The following is a 22,468-nucleotide window of genomic DNA, read 5'->3' on the forward strand; positions in this document are numbered from 1 at the left end:
TCTGCCTCAAGTCTCTCCCCACTCTAGTTCATCCTCCATGGACATGCATGGATAGAGGAAGTTTTCTCATTGGGAATTTCCAATTGCATTGAGATTACAGGTTCAGTCCCTCTCCCTATCTCAATTCTTCAGAGAGGGAGTGGGGTATAGCCATGACCTCTGTTCAACCTAGACTATAGTCCTGTTCATGCTGGATTCAGTTGTGACTATTAGATTCTGTAACTTGGTCTTTGATCCCAGGGACCCAAACATGAACTGACTTCTGTAAACAGGTTGCAAAATCTCCCAGCTAACTTGGACTGAACCCATAACCAGTCATATTTTTCCTGTCTTTGTCTAGAAAGGGAACATAAGCTAATAAAAGCCTGAATCAGAGTCATTTTGAAACCAGTGCTGGTGAGCTCAGGGACCGTCAACATGGCAAAACAAGACTGCCTGTGCGTGGAGGTAGAGTGTTGCAGCACTGGTTGTAAGCTGAAGGCTTTAGCTGTGCTCATCTTGCTGGGGATCATCATTTATGGATTAAGCGAAATCCAGGGAAACTGCCAGGAGATCCAGGTATGATGGTAGAGCTGTCCTTGATACTGGGGCTACAATGGGGCCCGCAGGGTAGAGGTCCTCACAAGAGCTGGGCATCAGAAGGGAGGACCTGGACATAGTGCTGCTTTCTCACAGACCAGAATTTTAGGTTATAGGCTTCTCTGCATGAACCCAAAGTCCTGCCTCCCTCTGTCCCAGTTCCCCACATCCCTCCTGACTCTCCTCTTATCCCATGTCTTCCCTCCCTGAATTCCTTCATTGTTTCCCTCATCTCTTCATATTCTCCTTTCCCTGTCCTTTTTTCTCTGCCTCCCCTTCCTTGTCTCTCATCCTCTTCTGTTTTTTCTTCTCTGTTTCTATCTCTTTCTCCTAATCTTCCGCTCCTTGAATTTTCTCCCTCCCCATCTCTCTGCCATCCTATTACTTTTGCCTTCCTGTTTTCATCAGTCCTACCCCATTTTCCTTATCTCATTATCTTTCCTCCACTGCCCCTTGTCTGAGCTCCTGGTTGCTTTGCCTTCCTATGTCCCCGCATCTGCCTTATTTCCCCTTTCCACCCTTCCTGTCTCCATATGTTACCCTTGTTTCCCATCCTTCCCTTCCAATTAAGAGCAGTTTTAAAACTGGAAGCCAGTCCCAGAAAGGATTGGAGGATGTGAGGGCAGATGTAGATATCTCCTAGTCATGGTTCATTCACATACCTTCTTCCTCCCCTTAGACAGACCAGGACATGAGGAAGGTGATGTTCGAGAAAGTCTCGTTGTTCAATGAGCTGCAGAAGCTGAAGGGTAAGGGGCCTGTGTATGTGGGGAGGAGCTGGAGAGGACTCTGGGGGCAGTCTCAGGACCCTGTAGTTTTGAAAAGGGAGTTTCAGGGACTGGATCTGGGAGGTGGAGAGGGAGGGAAACACAGACTGAGCCACTCTCTCCCCATCCCAGGCTATCCAGAAAATTCTACTATCCCCCCACCCCAATAGAGTGATCACAGGTTTGAGAGTGAGAAAGGGACCTTAGAAAGGAACCATGTACTGTAGAGGGCCTGAACCTGGGGTCCACGAGATTGTTTACTTTTACTATTTGGAGAACTGTATCTCAATGCAATTGGTGTCCTTGGAAATCCTATGGGTTGTATTTTATGCATTTAAAGATATTGTCCTGAGAAGGGCACTCAGTCTTCAGCAGATCAATGCCCAAAGTGGGGACATGACACACACAAGGCTAAGAACCCCTGGTCTGCTCCTATCTCCTCACTTTGCCCATGAGGGAACAGAGGCCAGAGAGGTTAAGGACCTTGTCCAAAACTGCCCAGATGCAGTGATATGCACTAGCTCAGGCTCTCTGCCCCCAAGCTTGCCCATTTTCCATTATGACATGTTACTTTCCAGGAGGCCCAGGTGTCTGTGTGGCTTCTGCCACCATGAGCTGCATGACTCTGGGCCAGTCACTTGACCTTGGAGCCTCAGTTTTCTCCTCTGTCAAGTCAGAGAATTGCACTTCATGAGCTCTGTGGTCCTCTATAGCTCTTAAGTAAGAGTCCATGTTTCCTTTCCTTCTCTGGGCATCATGGGCAGCCACAAGGAGGTCTTAATGCCTTTCCCTAGTACTGCCTTTCCCTAGTACTCCCTCTCTCAGTGATCATTTCCTAAGTAGGAGCCTGGTGGAAGGTGGAGTCTCAAATGGAAGGAATTCAGGCTCTGGGGAAGAAAGTTTAAAGGCCCAAGAGCCTTTCCCATGCCACCAAGTTGGTGGGGATGAGGGTGGGAGTGAAGGAATTTCTCCTTCTCATTAACTTTCCCTTCCCACTTCTTCCTGGGCCAGAAGAGTACCAGAATTTGGCTGAGAAACTTAGAAATGCTGAAGCAGCCTTGCAGATGGAGAGGTCAGTACTAGCTCCTTGTGGAGGGACTGGGCTCTGATGTTCCTAATAACTTCCCCAGCTGAGACTTTATGTGGATCAGTGACCCAGAACTCTTTGGAATTCTTCTTGGGCTGGGTCCCTTCTAGAGACAAGGTCATCCTGACTTCTAGGGACATATTTATTTCAACATGGAGATAGCAAGAACCTTCTACTCTTAGTATAGGGTACAGAGTATGGAAGGGGTGAGGGTTGATTTCCTTATGTGTGATTGAACCAGGACAAATGTGTAAAACCAGGACAGCCTCTTTCCCCCTCCATGTCCTCCTGTTTCCCCAAAACCCAAGTTCCACCTGTAGGATCTATGGAACAGAGACCTGCTGGCTCAGAAAAGACAATTCAGCCCTGAAGGTTATCAATACACACTTGGAACTTAGGCACCAGGGACTCTGGGGGCTTTGTATGAACTAGATCCTGGTTCTGTTACTGATTTGTCATGAGGCCTCAGGCAGAACAGTCCTCCTCCTGACTCAATTTCTTGTATAACATGAAGCCTTTAGATGAGATATCCCCTCAGCTTCCTTCCAGCTCTGCCATTTTAGGTTTTGTCTTTTTTCTCTTCTACTTTTGCCTGTCTGTATTCTGTGTTCTACTTTCGAGGGCTGAGTTCTGAAGTTTTCCAGCTCTGGTATGCTGCGTTTTCAGTTTCTTATCTACTCTGGAAAGAAGGGGGAAGGGAAGAAGTGCTCTTTAGAACTGTTGTTTCATTTGATGCTTATAACAATCCTGCCAGGTGGGTGCTATTATCATCCCCATTTTACAGCTGAAGAAACTGGGGCAAACATAGTTTAAGTCACTTGTCCAGGGTCAGACAGCTAGTAAGTGCCTGAAGCTATGTTTGACTTCATGTCTTCCTAACTCCAGGTGCAGTGCTGTACCCACTGAGGCACTTAGTGGCTCCTAGATGGCATTCTAGGTTCTAAGGTCCCTCCCCCATCTAACATTCTATGAATGCAGGATCACAATTTAATACTGAATGAGACCTCCAAGATCTTTTACTACAGCCTTCTTATTTTGCTGATGAAGGAACCAAGGCCCAGACTTGCCTAACGTCTAATAAGTAGTAAGTCTCACAATTATAAATTAAATGCAGGTATATTGACTTTAGGTGTGTTTTCCTTTCTACTCTATGGAATTCTAGAGGTGCTTTCCAGTTCTAGCTTTCTATGTTCTGTGTTCTACCATCTGTTGCTCTGAGGTTCCTCCTCTATTTTCTCTGCTGAGGTCTCCCTCAGCTCTGATAGTTTCTGTTCTAATGACCTCAGCTCAGACAGTATGTATTCTGAGGCTCCCACCTACTCCCTTTGTGTTCATCCTTGGTTGCCAAAGAAGACCATGCCATCAGAGAAATGATGACATGACTTGGGCTTGACTTTGTTTTGAGTGAGGGAAGGCTGCACAGGTCACCAGCCTCACTGCTCCTCCAGAGCCATCTGAATCCAGTGACCAGATACTCATCAGGATGACTGGAGATGACCCAGGATGCACTGGAAGACCTTGGGCACTTTAGTCCAAGGACTATTGAGGCACTCACTTAGGGTGAGGCAATGGCCATTAATTGAATAGACCTCTTTAAGAAGTAGGCAAGGCATGGCCCCTTTAATGAGGTCAAGACAAATAAAGACAGGCATATGTAGCCTGTAGTATATTACCACTTATGGCTTATACATAAAAAATGGTGCATGGGCAGCCTGCAGCCTGCAAAACTCCCAAGTGCCTGAACCAGGATAAAATGTGATTGGAAAATGTTGAACAAAATAAAAACATAACACAGATGATGTTAATTTGTGATTTTCTAAGACAATCTGCAGCCCAGCAGGATCTTTTTCTATTTGAGTTTGACACTACTGATCCATGGCTCTCCTCCCTTGGTTCCATAGTGCCACATAAAGAACTATTAACTGGCTTAGCATTAATTGGCATAGAAGTCAGGATTTCAGCTAGCATTTGTTAAAAACCTACTATAGGCCAATTACTCTGCTAAGTGCTAGGGAGAAAAATAAAGGCAACTTGACCCTCCCCGCTTCAACCCTCACCTCAATAACCCCAGTACCTGCTTTTAAGAAATCTGCAGTCTAAGCAGTGGGGCAACAGGTGAATAATTATGCACAAACAAGATTATAGATATATAAAAATAAATAATTGGAGATAATTTCAAAGGGAAAGCACTAAAGATTAAGGAAGCTAGGCAAGGACTTTTTGAAAAGGGAGGGAACTTTAGCTTTAGAGACTTGAAGGCATCTAGGGAAGCCAGGAGCGGGAGATGAAGAGGAAGAGCATTTCAGGCTTTGTAGACAGCCAGTGAAATTGCACAGTGTCCTGAGGTGGAATGTCTTGTGTAAAGAATGACAAGGAAGCCAGGATCAAAGGGTAGGGAGAGGAGAGAGAGGAATAAAAGGACTGGAAAGGTAGGAAGGGACCAGGTTTTGAAGGGTTTTGAAAGCATATCAGAGAGGCCAAGAAGAATGAGGAATGAGAAAAGGTCACTGGATTTGAAAAGTGAGATATCATTAGTAACTTTGGAGAGAGCAACCGCAGTTGAATGATAAGGCTGGAAACCAGACTGCAAAGTTATGAAGAGGGTCAGAGGAAAGGATATGGAGATCCCCACTGTAGCACTGTTGAGGGCAACAGGTTTGCTGTGGCTGTTCTTTCCGCATCTAGTACTCAAGATGGAGAGACTGGAAGTAGTATGGTGGAGGAGCCCTTCTTGGTGGCCACAGGGCCTTGTTTATGGAGATTGACATGGTGGGGGGAATGTTTCCCAGTACTGTGGGAAAAAATCATCAGTGGCTAGGCCTCTGGACACTTCTGATCATTCCTTGTCTGGTTTTCCCCCAGAGCAAATAAGAAGAACCCAGGAGAGGCAAATTCAGCACTTCTTGTCCCTCACATCTACTCTTTACTCCTCAGTCTCTGTGTGACCATTGTCTTGCTTCTCTGAGCAGCCTGAGTGAGGTAGGTGACATTGGTCAGGGATGTAAGGGATAGCACTCAGGGAGGGGGGGATAAAGGCTTGTTGAAATGAATGAAGGTTCAGTAACGGGGATTGATAATAGTGAGGGTGATGGGTCCTATAGAGACAAGGGGTCTCAGAGAGGAGGATGGGGGCCCAATGTAAGGGTTCAAGACCTAGTGAGGTAGAATCAAGCCTCAGAAAGAGGGGTTGAGGGAACTCAATGAGGGATGGAGTCTTAGTGTGGGGAGTTGGGACTCAGTGAGTCTGGGACTCTGTGAAGTGAATGGAGGTTCAATGGAGGAAATGGAGAGCCACAAATGAGATGAGGGCTAAGTGAGGGGATGAGTTTGGGGTAACAGGGAGAGGCGAAAATGAGATAGGGAAAGGGGTTCTATGGAAAGGCTCATCCTGGCAATGATGAGATTCTGTGAGAAGCACAGTTTGGCACCTAAGCTTGACCTCAAGTTTGAGAGGAAATCTAGAGGGGATAGAAGCTCACTAAGGCAGGGTGAATGGGCAATAATGAAGAAGAGATGGGGGCTTACTGAGATAGTGGGGCTCAGTAACCACGGTATGGGGGCTCAGTGAGGAGGATGGGATTGGAGCCAGAAAGGGAGATGAAGAAAAGAAAGGGAATGGGGGCATGTGAAAAGGCATCGATCCCACCTTAAGCTTGTGACCAAATCCAGGCATGCAAACAGTCCTGGGTATATTCCATCTTTGTGGGAGGTTGGATGGGGACATGACTGGGATCTCTTCTCTAGAGAGTGAATAGAATGGCCTGGAATAGGGATAAGGGAGACCCCTTTGCACTGACTTCCTTCTATTTTCTCTCCTAGGCACTTTCTGGGCTCCTGTAGTCTCCTAAGCCTTGGCTCTTGGTGTTGTTTCCTGAGGCCCAAGGACAAGAAGTGTGGCTGAGCAGGGACAGGAATTCTGGGTGGGTTTGGGAGACTCAAGACTTCTACCACCTGACTCTAAAGTCCAGGTGTGGAATGATTGGATAAGAAGAGAGAAGCAAGAAGGGGAAGGAGCTATTTGGAGGAGGGGAAGAAGAGGGGATGGGCTTTAAGAGAGGATTGGGGAAGGAGCCCTGAGATGGAGCAGGCACTGGGGACAGGTGTTGTGTCCTTGGTAAAAGTAAGTGAGGGACTGGTCTCTTTAAAATAAAAGAAAATGGCTGGAGTTTAAATTTTATGATCCTTTTTGGGAGACGGGAAAGGAAAGGGTTGAGAGTAGGAGATGGAAAAGAGGGTAAGGGCAGAGTTTAGCTTTTCTGAGCTCTTCTCACTGATCAGAGTCTTGCCTTCTCTTGGGAGACTTGGTGGTATAGCAGAAAGAATACTGAATTTGAGAGGATCTGAGTTCAAATCCTGTCTGGTATTTACAAACATTCACAGTTTGTCAGCCACAATTTCCTCATCTATAAAATGAGGTGGTAGACTAGATAACCTCTAAAGTCCCCTCCAGGTGTGAACTTAGGATACAGTTTAGCCTGCACTGGACTTGAACTCTAAACTTCCAGCCCAAGGCTTTGGACTCTGTCCCAGGCTTCTTCACAGTAGTAGGGGCTGGTCAACTTGTCTATATGTCCCATCTGTAGACCACTGGGTCCCAGTGACTTCCAAGGACTTGGTCATCCTTCTGCCCCTCTAACCTTTAGGGCTTTTGGTGGGTGATGACAAATCACATGACTGAGCCAAGGTTGGGGAATGATCAGGCTGGATGACTGTTGGCATCTCAAATACCCGTAAGGCAATGTGACTGGTTAGATTGTATAGCTCTACTTGGGTTCTGAAGGCTGTAGGTCAAGAGCATTCTAGAATCTTGCCACTGGAGATTTTTAAGTACAGTAGAGGCTGACCAACCACTTTGGAGAGATCTCCTAAGCAAGTAACTGAGACAAACATGAAAATAACAAGAGGGAATCAAATAATGTCTGTGTAAAAATTGGGTAGCACCTCTCCCTGGACTGGCTCCACTTGTACAACCCCACTAATTAAGAAATCAAATCAGAGCAAGTTGAAAGCACATTTACTATGTTTGTACAAAATAATGGACCCCTTAGGAATTCTTGTTGTTCAGCCTTTTCCAACTCTTTGTGACCTCATTTGGAGATTTCTTGGCAAAGACACTTGGAGTGGTTTTGCCATTTCCTTCTCCAGCTCATTTTACAGATGAGGAAACTGGGGCAAATAGGGTTAGGTGACTTGCCCAGGGTCACCCAGCTAGTTAAGATCTGAGGCAGGATTTGAACTCATGAAGATGAGTCTTCCTGACTTCAGGCTCAGCACTTTGTCCATTGTGCCACCTAGCTGTACAGTTTGGAAGTTTAGGGACCCCTTCTCAGAATAATGTCTTTAAATGCATGAAATAAAATACATGGGATTACAAAGAAAACCAACTATTTTGAAATAATGATCACATATTAAGAAAAAACACCCAAGTTCACAGACCCCAGTTAAAAAATCCTTGGACTATACTCATTGTCACTATTCAGAGTTCTTGCCTGATAATGCCACCATTCATGTGGCTTTCAGAGAAAGGTAGTCTAAGGAATTTCTCTCAGTGAAAAAATTCAGGTGTAATAGGAAATGAAGTCCTCGGAACAGTTCTCCTTGGTCATACCCACTACAACTACAATATATTTTCTCATTAACCGATGATATGGAAACAACCACTATCATCTGGGGCATGAACTCCCAGGCACCTTTCCTACATGGTAGAAGAAGTTTTGCTATTCTTTTTAAAAAAATAAATAAATTAATTTATTTTTAGTTTTCAACAGTCACTTCCATAAGTTTTAAATTTTTCTTACCTCCTTCCCTTCCCCCTCTTGAAAACAAAATGCAATTTGATATAGGCTCTACATATACATTCTTATTAAACATATTTTCACATTAATCATATTGTATAGAAGAATTAGAACGAATGAGAAGCATAGGAAAGAAAAACCAAAACAAAAAAAGTACAAAAGCCGTCTTGAAGCTAAACATAACTCTCCCCCCAACCCCCTGCCAAAAGTAAAGATCTTGACTACTGGTCCCTTCAATTCTTGTCCAACAGAGGGAGAAGAAATGGAAGTGGTATCAGATTTTATATTCCCATGCTCAGACAGTGAATGCAGCCATGAAATTAAAAGGTGCTCCTTGGAAGGAAAGTTGTGTGTGTTCGTCCTTTGTTGCCAAAGAAGACCATGCCATCAGAGAAATAATGACATGACTTGCACTTGATTTTGTTTTGAGTGAGGGAGGGCTGTGCAGGTCACCAGACTCACTTCTCCTCCAGAGCCATCTGAATCCAGTGATCAGATATTCATCAGGATGACTGGAGATGACCCAGGATGAGGCAATTGGGGTTAAGTGACTTGCCCAAGGTCACATAGTTAGTGAGTGTCAAGTGTCTGAGGTGAGATTTGAACTCAGGTCTTCCTGACTCCTGCACTGGTGCTCTATCCACTGCTCCACCTAGCTGCCCCTTGAAGGAAAGGTATAGCAAATCTGAACAGCATACTAAAAAAAGCAGATACATCATTTTTCTGACAGTGGTCCATATAGTTAAAGATATGGTTTTTCTATTAGCAATAGATGACTCTGAGAGTTGGACTATAAGGAAAACTGAGCACCACATGATTGATGCTTTTGAATTGTGGTTCTGGAGAAGACTTTTGAGAGTTCTTTGGATGGTAAGGAGATTAAATCAGTCAATACTTAAATTAATTCAGTTTATTCACTAGTAGGTCAAATACGGAAGCTGAATTTCTCCTCATGAGATCCTTGTCAGGTTGGAAGTGTGGTTATTATCTCCACTTTAGAACAGGTCTATCCACACCAAAAAACCTTTTTACCACATCCTTGGGATGGAGGGGTCATCCTACCTCTGCCTGTGGAGTTCATTATCCACAGATGAAGTTGGAAGAAGTCATTGCTAATGCTTATTCTTTTGAGGTCTCTCCAGGAGACCAGGAATACATTCTCTAAACCAGGAGTTCTGCTCTCTCTCTTTCTCTCTCTCCTTTTTTTTTTTTTTTTTTTATCACAGACCCCTTTGGCAGTCTAGTGAAACTTAACAATATTGTGGTTTGTTGACTACTTTCATAATCTAAGGAAATAGTAAATTTCAATGAGAGGCTAGTGAAAATGAAGACATCATTTTTTTCCCCATCCAAGTTCATGGATTCCCTGAAATCCAGCCATCAACCCCTTGGTGGACTCTAGGTTAAGAACCTTTGTTCTAGATCAACTTTTCCACTTGACAATCTTTATTCTTTGTGTTATGGTGGAAAGAGCAAATGCTATGCTCCAGTCAAACTGGACCCTAACCCCACTCTACACCTTTCCTACTTCCCTGTCTTTACTCATTTTACTTTCCATGCCTAGAGTGCTCACCTTTCTCCCTCTTTGTCTATTGAATTCCTGGAAAACTTAAATCAGATGTTGTTTCCTTTGCGAAAACTTCCCTGATGCACCTGGGTGGTTATGAAACTCTTTACCCTTAGCACTTCACTTGGTACTTTATTCTTTAGCTCTGTAACATATTAATTATACTAATGTATGGTCAAATCATTTTATAGCAGTATAAACATTCTCATTATATATTTGCATAACTATTATAGATTAATATTATACTAATTATAATTTACCTCTGTCACGTGATAACTTGTGTGTGATCTCACTCTTTCTGATGATAGTAATTTCCTGAAACTGCTCAACCCCCAATTTCCTTTATGTTTGGCATGTTCCAGATGTGAACAGGGCAAGGTGTCATGGACTGTCTGCACAGCTGCAGACAGTCACAGGAAATGCAACCTGCTAAATGGGTGGAAAACACCTGGCTCCCAACAGCCCTGGGAGGCAAGCTCTTTGTAAATCTGAAAGTAATGTAGTAATGTGAATGCCAGAGCCTGTGCTAGAAATAAGCACTTTTGCAGATGCATAAAATGTCACTCAATGCTGAAAGCAATAGACCTGTTTGTTTGTTGGCTATATTGAAGGGAAGGCCCCAGAGGGGAGCCAATGAGGTTTATGAAGATGCCCAAGTGAGCTGGACGTAGAGACCACAGGGGAAGCTAAGCAAGGCAGGCCAAGTGCCTTCCTTGCCTTGTGTTAGGAAGGCACTGACACCTCTGAAAGAGGGCAGCTGACCAACTTCTAGCCCTGAGGTTAGGGCAAATTCCTTCTTTGACCAATGTAGCTCCTTCATCTGTGACTTGGTGCTGTGGCCAATATACCCAATGCTGCCAGAGAGACTTGGGCACGATGGTCTTCATGAGAGCAGGAGGAGTCCATGAGCACTTCGTTCAGCTCAGCTCTGGTTGAGCTTTGGGGGACAGGTCATGACAGCTGATTTAGTTTGGGAACTAGTTTGTTCTGGTCTAGGGTTAATGGCACCTGCTCATGGGACAGACAGGACAGCATCTTTATAGGGAGGCAGGGTCTCCTTCAGATGAGTCTGCTTGGTTTCCTTTGCCTGAGACCATAGGTAAGGGGTCAGCAATTGACTAAAACCTGAAAGTTTCTAGATTATAAACTTCCAGACAGAAGATAGAGATTTGAAAGGTTCCAGAGAAGAGGCAGTAATGGTATAAATCAGAGGTGGAGAAGCTGCACTTGGGGCCACATGTGGCCCTCTAGGTCCTCAAGAGCAGCCTTTTTACTGAACTCAAACTTCCCAGAAAAAAATCCCCTTAATAAAAGAATTTGTTCTGTAAAACTTGAACTCAATCAGAAGGCTGCACCCAACGACCTAGAAGCGAGGTTGCAGGTTCCCCACCCCTGGTATGAATGGTTACCCCACAGGAGATTCCAGAATAGATAGCCTATTGGGCACAGAGACTAGGAGAGAGAAAACAGAGGGCTTTTCAGGCTTGAAGACTTAATATTATTAGTTATGAGTGGAATAGGTTTAGTGAAGACTTCTCAGATTATAATTCTTCTCCCAGGGGTGAGGTAAGACCTAGAGGCTCAAGGTTACAATATTTTTAGAATAGAATAGTTCCATATAAGGATATAAAACTGTGTAGTACATTAGGGTCTCAATGATTGGATGAAACTTACATAATTCTTCAGTGTCTTCATTTCAAGAGGGATTGGTTAGATTTCACATCTGGAATGTAAGATCATATTCTCAGCTAATGAGAATAATGGTCAGTGGCAGGGGAGGGACTTGCATTAGGGTCTATATGAATCACTGCCTTTTCTTTATCTTCAGCTTTTTCCTGCTCCAGGTGAACTGGTACAGGAATTGCCTGATTCTCGAGAATCTAGTAAATAAATCTTTCTGTCATCACTTTGAGAGGCCTTTGAGTAATTAATTTAAGTAGGGATCGGAGCCATCCCACACAGTTATTACTACTATTAATATTGTTATTATTGCTGTTATTTTGACTTATTACTTTTGTCTTTTGTGAAAATGGCAGTGCTCTCTGCAGGCAGAAATGAATGTGGGAGTTAAAACTGTGCCCAGTTTGAGATAGCTACAGTCATCTTAATACTGAATGTAACTTACAGGAAAATCTTTTGCACAATTTTGTTGAATACTTTCTGGAGACTAGATAGCATACAGGGACACTTTTTTGTTTAAATAATGTTTTATTGATGGATTTTATTTTTGCATCAATTATTTCCCATATAAATATACCTCTTGTAGGGGTGGGGTGGGGTGGGGGAAGTGAGGGGGTCTTCCTCTAATTACGCAGAAAGCATTCCTTTGTAATAAAAATAGTGAATGAAGTCAAACCATCTCTCACAACGATAAGATCTGACAGTTTAGATGATGTTCCAAATATCCTCCCTTTCTCTGTTAAACACACTTAATATCTCCTTTTAAGTTTTCTCTTCCTCGGACTAAAATACCAGTTTTTTTCAACCACTGCTTATATGTTTGAATCAGTGCTTCTGGGTGTATTCTCTCACTTCTCCGTGTCCTCAAATAGGGTCTTCTGTGCAAATGAAAATGGAAACCCCCACTTTATTTTGTATCATCCGTCAATTTATTACATATTAGTGATCAAGTGGGTATGTATTATTAGCTACTCTTCCTTAATGTGTGAGCTTGTACTTCCTCTGACCTGTTCAGGCCTGTAACTGTTAATCCCCTTTTTGGTTACCACCTTCCTGCTCAGTTTTCCCTTATCTTGATACTTTTTGGCCACAAGATTTGAATATGTGTTATAATCTGTGAGAAGCCACTAGCATGCAAACCACAAGCATTCTGTCCCCCTTTGAAATGACCTATGGGACTCTCCAGGGGATGTGAGTCAATCTGGTACCAGAGGGTGTAAGTCATAGGAGGCTGGTGCATCTGACAAGGAACTGATCGCCTGTCAAGGAAGCTAGAGATTTCCTCTATTTTCTAGGCTGCTCTATCAGAATGCTGAGTCATACACTAAAAGTAGAAGAAAGTGAAGGGAAACTTGGCTCCTGCTGTCCTGAAGTAATGGGCTTTGTAGGGAGGCAGCCACCAGTGAGGACTGGAGAAGCCCAGGGTAGATATTCTAGAGATGAGAGGTGTACAGGAGGAGTGACTCCTCATCACCAATGTCTGGAACGCTACCCAGGGAAGTTCTTCATGCCCCCAATACTGGACCTTTCTTACTTGGAAGGGCAGTTTCACTCATAGTAGTGTGGGAATAGGGAACTGATCTGTGATTTCATTGGAATGAGGAATTCCCAGACCAGGAACCTCCTTCTATTACTGAAGGTCAGCAACATTATATGGTCTTAGCTGTCAGTAGTGGTGTCCAACTCAAATAGAAACTGGCCACTTAACTATAGATAAGATCCTTACAGGGGCCACCTATTGACAGAGGAGACCACAAATGAACACTATCTATATTCTATTGTATTTTATTTGTTTTGTCAAATATTTCCCAATTACATTTTAACCTTGTGCTGCCGTTCTCCAGAGTGTTAGATAGGCAATGCAGCCCCACATTTGATACCTCTGGTTTAGAGCATGAAGAGGTTGAGCACCCAGTCCAGGCTGGGGAGGCTGAGCACCTAGTTCAGGCTGAATTGGCTGAGCACCTAGCTCAGTCTTCATGGTGGGCAAGTCCTTTTGAGGTCTGTTATCAACAATGGCTGGCATCTAAAGATGGGCATAAAAGATAATCAACTTATATGTGTATGGCCAGGAAAGGAATTACTAGGCTGTGTAGTGAGATCAACAGATACAAAAATAGATTGCCTCAAAGTGGCCTTGGTACCAAAAAAATTCAGGGGAGGCCTGCACAGCATTGAATAAATACTCTGGAGATTTATGGGAGGTCAAGGATAAGAATTACACGGGTTGGAAAGGTATGGATGGGTTAGCTCTGCACCATTGGAAGGAGTACTTATAGTGATGAGAGGACAGACCCACTGAAACATGAAGTATCACTTGCAGAGGATTTTAAGTCATTGTCTGATACTTCTCACCAGACTTTCCCTCACCTCCACACCTGTTTATATACAGAGATATGGATACCTGGCCAATATATTTTCTTTCTTTTTTTAAAAATAATTTTACTGGGGGGGCGGAGCCAAGATGGTGGAGTAGAAAGACGCACATACACATAGCTCCGAACCCACAACCAATAGAACGGCTACAGGGAAGTAACTCACAGCGAATTCTGCACCCAGAGGCCATGGAATATTGGAGCGAGGGAGATTTCTGTTCCAGAGAGACCTGCAAACCTCTCGCGGGGGGTCCTTCGCTCTGTGGACTGGGCGCCGGGACTGGGAGCTGAGTGCAGCCCTGCCGCGGCCGCGGCACAGAGAGGAAAAGATCCGAGCGGGCTTCAGGGACGGGATCTCCAGCGGCCACGCGGGTCCCTCCACCCACAGAGGGACCTGCAAACCTCTCGCAAAAGGTCCGTCGCGTTGCAGATGCGGAGCCCAGCCCAGACCTGCTGCGGCCGCAGCACCGAGAGATACAGATCCAAGCAGGCTTCAGGGACGGGATCTCCACACAAGTCCCTCCACCCACAGGTGACGGGGGTCGGTGAGAGAGTCTCTTTGGCGGGTTGAGAGGGGAGTGGGGTGCCCCCATAACTCAGGCCCCCCCCCCCCCCGGGGAGGTAGAAGCTGAGAGGCAGAAGCTGAGAGGCGGCTGCAGACCGGGGCTCCCCAAGGGGGCAGGAGCCTGGATCCATTGTGGAAGGTCTGTGCATAAACCCCCTGAGGGAACTGAGCCTGAGAGGCGGCCCTGCCCCGACCTGACCACCCGAACTTAATCTCACACTGAATAGCAGCCCTACCCCCACCGAAAGCCCTAAGGCTGGAAGCAGCATTTGAATCTCAGACCCCAAACGCTGGCTGGGAGGATCAGGAGGCGAGGTGAGTGTGAGGAGAATATTCAGAGGTCAAGTCACTGGCTGGGAAAATGCCCAGAAAAGGGAAAAGAAATAAGGCTATAGAAGGCTACTTTCTTGGTGAACAGGCATTTCCTCCCTTCCTTTCTGATGAGGAAGAACAATGCTTACCATCAGGCAAAGACACAGAAATCAAGGCTTCTGTGTCCCAGCCCACCCAATGGGCTCAGGCCATGGAAGAGCTCAAAAAGAATTTTGAAAATCAAGTTAGAGAGGTGGAGGAAAAACTGGGAAGAGAAATGAGAGACATGAAGTCAAAGCATGAACAGCAGATCAGCTCCCTGCTAAAGGAGACCCAAAAAAATGTTGAAGAAATTAACACCTTGAAAACTAGCCTAACTCAATTGGCAAAAGAGGTTCAAAAAGCCAATGAGGAGAAGAATGCTTTCAAAAGCAGAATTAGCCAAATGGAAAAGGAGATTCAAAAGCTCACTGAAGAAAATAGTTCTTTCAAAATTAGAATGGCACAGATGGAGGCTAATGACTTTATGCAAAACCAAGAAATCACAGAACAAAGAGAGAAGAATGGAAAAATGGAAGATAATGTGAAATATCTCATTGGAAAAACAACAGACCTGGAAAATAGATCCAGGAGAGACAATTTAAAAATTATGGGACTACCTGAAAGCCATGATCAAAAGAAGAGCCTAGACATCATCTTTCATGAAATTATCAAGGAAAACTGCCCTGAGATTCTAGAACCAGAGGGCAAAATAAATATTCAAGGAATCCACAGAACACCGCCTGAAAGAGATCCAAAAAGAGAAACTCCTAGGAACATTGTGGCCAAATTCCAGAGTTCCCAGGTCAAGGAGAAAATATTGCAAACAGCTAGAAAGAAACAATTCAAGTATTGTGGAAATACAATCAGGATAACACAAGATCTAGCAGCCTCTACATTAAAGGATCGAAGGGCATGGAATAGGATATTCCAGAAATCAAAGGAACTAGGACTAAAACCAAGGATCACCTACCCAGCAAAACTGAGTATAATACTTCAGGGGAAAAACTGGTCTTTCAATGAAATAGAGGATTTTCAAGTATTCTTGATGAAAAGACCAGAGCTGAAAAGAAAATTTGACTTTCAAACACAAGAATGAAGAGAACCATGAAAAGGTGAACAGCAAAGAGAAGTCATAAGGGACTAACTAAAGCTGAACTGTTTACATTCCTACATGGAAAGACAATATTTGTAACTCTTGAAACATTTCAGTATCTGGGTACTGGGTGGGATTACACACACACATATGCACACACGCACACATACATAGAGACAGAGTGCACAGAGTGAATTGAAGAGGATGGGATCATATCTTAAAAAAAAAATGAAATCAAGCAGTGAGAGAGAAATATATTGGGAGGAGAAAGGGAGAAATGGAATGGGGCAAATTATCTCTCATAAAAGAGGCAAGCAAAAAACTCATTAGTGGAGGGATAATGAGGGGAGGTGAGAGAAAAGCATGAAGTCTACTCTCATCACATTCCACTAAAGGAAAGAATAAAATGCACACTCATTTTGGTAGGAAAACCTATCTCACAATACAGGAAAGTGGGGGATAAGGGGACAAGCAGGGTGGGGGGGATGATAGAAGGGAGGGCATGGGGAGGAGAGTGCAATTCAAGGTCGACACTCATGGGGAAGGATAGGATCAAAAGAGAATAGAAGTAATGGGGGACAGGATAGGATAGAGGGAAATATAGTTAGTCCCATACAACACAACTATTATGGAAGTCATTTGCAAAACTACACAGATTTGGCCTATATTGAATTGCTTGCCTTCCAAAGGGAAGGGGTGGAGAGGGAGGGAGGTAAAAAAGTTGGAACTCAAAGTGTTAGGATCAACTGTCGAGTAATGTTCTTACCACTAGGAAATAAGAAATACAGGTAAAGGGGTATAGAAAGCTATCTGGCCCTACAGGACAAAAGAGAAGACGGAGACAAGGGAAGAGAGGGATGATAGAAGAGAGAGAAGATTGGTCATAGGGGCAATTAGAATGCTTGGTGTTTGGGGGGGGAGGGGATAAAAGGGGAGAAAATTTGGAACCCAAAATTTTGTGAAAATGAATGTTAAAAGTTAAATAAATAAATTTAATTAATTAAAAAAAATAATTTTACTGAAATCTTTTGTTTTATATTGCTGGCATTTCCCTCATCCTTTTCCTTCCTCCTCTCAGTGATTTGCTTCATATAACAAAGAATATAATAAAAGAAAAAAAAACGTGAAAAAGAGAGAAAAAGACAAGCAAGGCTGATCAATATATAGAAAAAAATTTGGAAATAAATGCAGTGTTCCACATGTGGTCTCCCCATCTCACCTCCACTAAGGAGCTGGAGTGATGTCCCAGACCTTATAGTGCATCCTTTATAAATGCTTGTTGATTGATTATTGATTCTCCTCTTGGTGACAACTGACAGTATAGCAGAGTACTGGAGGTGGTCAGGAAGACCTGCGTTCAAATCCAGTCTCAGACACTTTCTAGCTTTGTGACTTTGGGGAAGTTACTTAACCTCTTTGATTGTCTCAATTTCCTCCATTATAAAATGGACATAATAATGAAAGCACCTACCTTACAGAGTTGTGAGAAACAAATGAGATAATACTTGTCAAAAGCACTTAGCACAGCATCTGGCACATAGTAGGTGCCACACAAATGCTTATTTCCTTCCCTATCCCTTCCTCTTCTCTTACCTCTTTCTTATGGGCTATGCTTATTCTTTGTAATTTCCGAACATTCAGTTGCACTAGTTTTGTGGAGTTTGTTCTATCCATTTCCATTGTTGTGGTCACCATATACATTGTTCTTTTGGTTCTGCTTCCTCCAATTTGCATCAGTTTATGTAAGTCTTTCTATGCTTCTGTATTTTTATCAGTTTTATTGTTCCTTACAGCATTCCATTACATTAGTGTACCAAAATTGGTTTATCTATTCCCTGACTGGTGAGCATTTATTTTCAATGCTTTTCTTGAATATGACAATCCATCTTCTGATTGAGCTGTCCCTCATGTCTGGAATGATTTCCCTTTTCGTCATTGCCTTCTGGCTTCTGTGGTTTCCTTCAAATCTCAGCTAAACTTCCACTTTTTCTAAGATGTCTTTCTTGGTCCTCCCTCATCTTAGTACTTTCCTTTGGAGGCAACTCCCAATTTCTTCTCTATGCATCTTGTTTGTACATAGTCTTTTAGGAGGGACTATTTTTTGTCTTTTTTGTTTTCTCAAACATAATAGATTTTTATTAAATTATTAAATATGAAGTAGATGTTTAATAAATGCTAATTAGCTTACTGATGGCTATGCTCCTAGAAAAGAGTTGCTATAAATATTTTGGTCTATATGGAAGTCCATATATATGTGTATATATATATATATATATATAATATATGAAAATATATAAAAAATAAAAATAAATAAATATTTCTATATGTATATCTATTTATCTACCTGTCTGTCTATCTATCTATCTATCTATCTATCTATCTATCTATCTATCTATCCATCTCTCTGTCTGTCTGTCTGTCTCTATCTAATGAGGCCAGATCTCCATTTCTCTGGGATATGGCCCCCTTTGCAAAAAGAGGAGCAGAATCCTCTCTGTGTATGCTTCTTCATGTGCATTGTTAGAATACACCTGCACTTCCCTGGAGGTGGGGATTGGTCTCCATTTATCCTTTGGAGGAAACTGAGGTTCAAAGAATGATGGTACTCACAGAAGATGAACAAACCCAAATGTCATACCTGAGAAGGGAGGATAGCAGAGTCTCCACCCAGCAAGGGATTGCAAAGAATACATTAAGGGCCACCTTTACCTTTGAAGCTGGTATCCCAAAACAGAAAGTTGATCCTCATAGACAATTAGACATGGAAAGAAACCCAAAGGTCATGTGAGCCAGCTCAGACCTGGGGTGGATGTTCCAGATTGTATTTAAGATTTAGTGCCATATTTAGAGATCTTCTAGTACAAGTGAGGAAAGTGAAGCCCAGAGAATTTTTATAGCAGAAACAGGATTTAAATTTGGGCTCTCTCATTAAAAATTCTTTGTTTTTTATCATTGAAAGTCTTCATCTAGTCCTATCTTGAAGATCTCAACCCACTAACTATGGAGCATTTGTATATTCATTAAACCTGGAATGGACCTAGAAGATAATTCATTCCAACACCATTCCTTAGATAGTCATCTTTCTCTCCCTGACAAATGGACATCTATTCTCTCCTTGGTGACCTCCAGTGATGGGGAACTTCTTATCATCCAAGGAAATATACTCATAGATTCAGAGGATAGAAAGAACCTTAGAGGTCATCTATTCCAACCATTATCCAAATCATGGACTCTGTTTACAACAATCCAGACAAATAGTTGTCTATTTGAAGGTCTCAAGGGTTTGAATATACACCTCCATGGTGAAATGACTCTCACTGTTATGTAGTTTTCTGCCAGGATTTCTTGCCCCATGGGGAGATGAGCTGCTCAGGGAGGGATAAGACAATTTTGTGATTTTTCTAATGAGGAGCTGAGGGCATTTATCCTCTAAGGCCCAGAAACTTTAAGTATTTTTCCTGTTCTCCTTATTGCCCAGGCTTGAAAATTACCTATTATAGTCTAGTAGAGAGCCTACTTTTGTCTCACAGAGACATTAATCACCTTGTCTGAGGCCACTGCACCACCTTTCTTTGGGGTGTCTGCTGTTACCTTTCTTGTCTTTCCTGTCAATGATCCGACAGAAAAAGAGTCAGGCAAACCAGTTTTCTCTATGATGTAAGTACTTAAGGGGAGCAGGTAGAAAATGAGAAGAAGGGAAACAAGGGAAAGGGAATGGAATTTGTTCTTCTGCAGAATTCAGGGAGATTATGCCAAGGCCTGTCATGACAAAATTATGGTCCAGCTTAGCCCAGAGTCCACTTCAATTTGACCTAGCCATGAGTCTAGCTGAAAGTTCAGACCCTAAAACTTAGCCTAACCCTACCTGGTGGTAGGTGGGAGGGTAGGGCAGTAGAATGGAAAGAGTCCTGGACTCAGAGTCAAGTCCTAGCCTTACCACTGATTAGCTCTAGGACCTTAGACCAATTCCTTCTCTTCTCTGGGCCTTAGTCATAAATGAGGATGATGCCTGCTCTATTATTGGAAGTCATTGCTGGAATTCAAAGGGACTTCACAGAGGAACCAGGTAAGTCACTCAATTCTAAAAGCAATAGGTCTTTTCTGCTTTACAGTGTTTCTGTCAGCATCAAATGAGACTATGCTTGTGGGAGTTTTATTAACCATATACAGTAATAGAAATAGAAACTGTTGGAATAATTGTAATAGAAGTCAGAGTTCAGCATGGCCCAGACCATCTTGGTCAGTTTCAATCCAGATCCCAGGCCAGAACTCAGACTGATCAAATCTCAGCTGTCCAAACCTGGAGCCTAGTGAGAACAGAGGGGTCATTCATATTTCTCCTAATGGCAGAGTGGTAGGGACCTGGATAGGTCTTTCCATTCTTTCAGTCTGATCTTCAAGGTGTCTTCAGAGGCTGTCTCCAAACTAATTCAATTCCATCTAATTCAGCAACATGTATCAAACACCTTTTACTTGTTAGGAACCTCTCTACAAAGTAAAACAAAAACCAGTCCCTGCCTTCAAAGAGCTTATATTCAACTAGATAAAACATTTTCAATAATCCTTTACAATTGGCATGTGAACTATGAGTCTTTAGCATACCCTGTGGAGCTACCACATTTTTATTCAATAAGGTGGTTCATTGCACTGAATTCCGCATCTCTCCAATCACTCCTCCATTCTTTCTCCATTATCTTTCTTTAGTCTTTCTTCCTGCCCTCTCCTTTGCTCCTCCAGGCTTTTCTTTTTCTTCTGCCTTTGTACTGTAGTTGATTTCTGAGATACCTTCCAATCATAACAATTTATAAGCTTCTGAATGAATTGCCTCATCAGGTGTGATTTCTCTGTCATTGGAGGTGTTTAGGCTAAAGCTTCATGCCCATTTGTTGGAAATGTCACAGCGAATCTCTGCTTTAGATGAAGTCAAACAGAACAGTCCCTCAGTGTCTTCCAGCTTTCAGTTTCTATTCTTTTGTGTTATCCTTTCCATTTCACTTCCTTTAATTCCACATTTCTTCCTTACCCTCCCATTCCTCTCTGTGTCTATTTTACCTTTGTAAGAGACAAACAAGAATTAGCACATGAAAATCAATGACTATTTCTATTTAAATATTGGTACCAAGTGGTTTGATGGAATATAATATGGACATGAGGATCTGAAGGTTATCAATTAGTCATTGGCACTATCTGTTCCCTAGGTGGAAAAGCTGAGGACCAGTCTGAAGCTATACTGAAGTTCTTGGTGGGGTGGTATTCAGCAACAGGAAAAAAAAAGTTGAGCTGACAATATGAGAACTGTCTAAGAAAGCAATTCCTAAGAAAGAGAACTGAGGAGGGTCTTAAAGGATTCAGAGTCATTATGTGACTTTCTCCAAGTATGTTCAGCAACACATGAGCATAAAGGGACCACCTGTGGTGCAGACTACCAGGGTTGAGGTTTGATAGGACATTGATGGTAATAGGACAATGGAGAAAGGGATATGAGAATAAAAGATCAGGCATTTTCAAAATGGTTAACTATAGTTCCAAGACTGGACAAGGAGGAGAGGGAAGAGAGAGGAGGAGGTTAGAAGAGACCACAGGAGATCAAAGTCACATTAGGGATGAAGAATGAATGGGTTTAAGAGAAATGAAGCTCATGGAGAGATATAAGGATAAGAAACTATGATGAAAGAGGGAAATTTCAGAATTCTTGATCCTGTAGCTGGAGCACTTGTGGGCACTGGTGAGATCCAGCATGTGAGCATCTCTTTGTGTGGCTGAGTGCAAAGGTGTAAGATGTAGGAGTCAAGCAGATTGATGAGCTGGGAGTTCAGGAAAATTGGGAAAATATCAACATATGTACTGAAGTCATTGTTTAAGGGCAAGGGGTTGTGTTGGAAAAGAAGATTATAAGCCAAACACTAAAGAAGCTGAGGGAGAGGGGAAAAATTTATCAAGCTCACTTGGATGTCTTTCTAGGGTGTATGTGTGTGAATACAAAGAGACACACCCAAATCAGGGAGGTTTTCCAAGCCTTTGCCATTGTATCCATGCCCTTTGAAAGTCCCCTGAACCTACCCAACTTTCCCACTCTGTACCAATAAGGTCTGCTTTCCTTTTCCTCTCAATCCCCCATTCTCTGCCTTGTGTATACCCTCTAATGGCAGAATAAGTCTAGCTTCCAGAGCTCAGAGCTGTCCTCTTTGAGATTGCTAATAGCTCATAGCTTTCAGCAACCCAATGCCCCTGTTCATAGTGCTAGCATATGGGACTTTAAAATAGAAAATAGTCAGAGCTGGGAGGGTCTTTAGAGAATATGTGGTGCATAATGAGGAAACAGAAACAAAATAGTGAAGTGATTTACCAAGGTCAAATGGGTTACAGTAAGCTGGGAGGCTTTTGACTGCTGATCCAGAGCTTCCTCTATTAAGCTCATCTTAGACACCAGTTTTCTGTCTCACCACTATTCTAGCTGTAACATTGGATCTGTCTAATTCTATAAGCACTTACATTTAATTAATTCTAACTCCTCTATCTATGTTCCTTCACAGCCATAGTGAGCACATCTATCTGACCTGCTTTCCAACCACTAGTTTCTCTAATCCCTATTATCTGTCATTATTG

This window comes from Notamacropus eugenii, chromosome 4 (genome assembly GCF_028372415.1).
Source record: "Notamacropus eugenii isolate mMacEug1 chromosome 4, mMacEug1.pri_v2, whole genome shotgun sequence".
NCBI classification, from domain to species: domain Eukaryota; kingdom Metazoa; phylum Chordata; class Mammalia; order Diprotodontia; family Macropodidae; genus Notamacropus; species Notamacropus eugenii.